The 2,500-nt window shown below is 44.2% G+C and overlaps 1 protein-coding gene across 3 annotated transcripts in view; it reads right to left on the bottom strand.

Annotated features, from left to right (window-relative positions):
• Nucleotides 1–2,500, bottom strand: part of LOC308312134 (cyclic AMP receptor 1) — a gene marked incomplete at its 3' end in the record, with an annotated part of 53,703 nt that overhangs the window by 239 nt on the left and 50,964 nt on the right. The gene's annotated exons all lie outside the window — the stretch shown is intronic.

The raw sequence follows: 2,500 nt of genomic DNA, 5'->3' as shown, positions 1-2,500 counted from the left end.
GCTCTTTACACACAGAAGCAAACAACGCCGCCCCCGTGTGTGCTTTTACATGGCATGCTGACATTCCGCGAGCAGAGACAACAGTGACACAGTATGCCATTTGCAGTTTTGTCGGTACATTCTATTCTATATATATATATATATTAGAATCCCCTGATCTGACGTTAAGCGGTGCCCAAAAGGTAGATCACGATCTACCAGTATAGATAACAAAGGCTTTGCAGGTAGACCACATGACATGGCCCTAAAAATATATATAATTTTAATATAAAAAAACGATTTTTGCATCTGCCGCTTGAGATGACCTGAGATGACTTGATTGATTGACATCAAAAAGGGCCTGTCAGCTCAAACACACAATGCAATACTTGTTGTTGCGTACAATCATCAGTATAGCAAAGTCAAATACCAAAAATATAAACCCTACCATTTCCATTTTCTCCTGTGTGTGTGTGTGTGGTGTGTGTGTGTGTGTGTGTGTGTTTCGATGTGCAGGGTGTTGCTGAAAATGAGCACCTGTGCTCAGCTACTTCCCTGGGTAAATAAAGAATAAAAGAATGAAAGGTACCTTTCAAAACCTATAGAAGTCAGCCTGGTACAGACGAACGGAACACCACTGTATGTAGCCTATGAAAGTCTCCCCAATTAAATGTTGTAACTATTTTCAACAATGGGATGATAGTTTTATTTGGTGGGTATATGAGCTGGTCGTTTTGAAAGTAGCTCTCAAGTAAAAAAAAGTGTGGGCAGCCCTGGTATAGATGATTATATATATATATATTAATTCCGTTGGTAAATCCCTGTAGGCTACCTACATATTGGTAGCCTATATTAGCCCAATATTGGCGTTACGCTTTTCACTTGAATAATGTTGTGTGCGCACGTGCGTGTGCGGAGAAAGACAGTTATTTAATGAAACTCAAGATTATAACGTCCTGTCTCGCTGCCGCCGTGTATAGCCTGCATGGCTATTCCTGTGTGTGTGTGTGTGTGTGCGCGCGCGCGTGGCGTGCCGAGAGAGAGAGAGATCGTGGCTTCCGTTCACACCGAAACGTGTCGCCCCAAAAGTGTGACTGCTTCAGAAATGCTGTCACGCACTGACCTGTGGAGCACTGGGCTGCACGCACAACCCGGCGACATCCGGAACTCATATACAATTTAGGCATTTAGCAGACGCTCTTAATCCAGAGCGACTTACATTAAGCAAAAACTAAAACATGGCGATACATCATATAGATTTAAAGACTATCATGAAACAAAAGTAAGCTACGATTTTTTTTAATATATTTTTTATCCCACGATTTTGTAACCCATTTTTCACCCCTGTGCCAATCATCTACTGTGATCCTGGGCTCTACACATGGTGACATGGTGCATGTCGCCTCACTGGTGCATTTATATAGCGCCTTCATCCAAGGCGCTTTACATACAGATTGTGCATTACATTCACACACACACATTCATACACCGATGGCGGCGGAAACCATGCAAGGCACCAACCAGCAAATCAGGAGCAATTAGGACACTTCGACACCCAACTCAAGGACACTTCAACACTAACTCTGGGGGAGCCCGGGTTCGAACTGGCAAACCTTGCTATCTAAGTTACATACTGTAAGTTGAGCATTTGCATTCGCCTGTAAGGTCGTTCGGCTATAGGGCGAGTGCTACAGCAAGTGCAATGGGCCAAGATGGAAGAGGTGGGTTTTCAGACTGCGGCGGAAGATTGGAAGTGAGTCTGCAGTTCTGATTGTAATGGGAAGTGCATTCCACAGTTTTGGAGCCAGAGGGGAGAAGAGTTTAGGATGTGTGGAGCGTTTGTAGGGTTCGATCAGACGTGCAAGATATGGGGGTGCCGTGCCTTTGGTTGCTTTGAATCAGAGTTTTGTATTCTGTGCGGCTAGCGACCGGGAGCCAATGGAGGGAGACGGAGAAGCGGGTTGAAGACCAAGCGAGCTGCAGCATTTTGGATCAATTGGAGAGGCTTAAGTGCACACTGGCGGTAGGCCAGTAAGGAGGGAGTTACAATAGAGCGCCGCAGTCCCTCCCCCTTTCAGAAAAACGAGTGACCCAGGAAATGAAACCCCAATGCATTCTCCCATCGGCACTTCTAATATAATTTATTTAAAGACGGTTACGCCGCTGACAAAGCCAACTCGGATCGTGACAAATCATGACAATGAACACAATGTTTTGGGCCGATCAAATAATTTATAAGACGAAAAAATAAACAAATAGTGTTTCTTTTCTTCTTTCTAATGATTTGATCGACCAGTCTTCTATGCTTATTTTGCGGATTTCTCTGGCACTAGCGCCACGCTCCGGCCTGAAGGGCTGTTGAAAGGTTAGTGAAAACATCGGCAGGGAGCGGGAGTTATTTTGATTCATTTATAATGCAGTCAACATGTTAATATGGCCAGTCATCTAATAACATGTCACCTGTCTATGACATAATTATGACATGATGACCCCAATCAGAGCCCAATTGACTTGCTGCTGT

Source organism: Protomyctophum bolini (genome assembly GCF_963924005.1).
Source record: "Protomyctophum bolini genome assembly, contig: SCAFFOLD_292, whole genome shotgun sequence".
Classification (NCBI taxonomy): domain Eukaryota; kingdom Metazoa; phylum Chordata; class Actinopteri; order Myctophiformes; family Myctophidae; genus Protomyctophum; species Protomyctophum bolini.
This window is presented reverse-complemented; position numbering and strand designations above follow the sequence as displayed.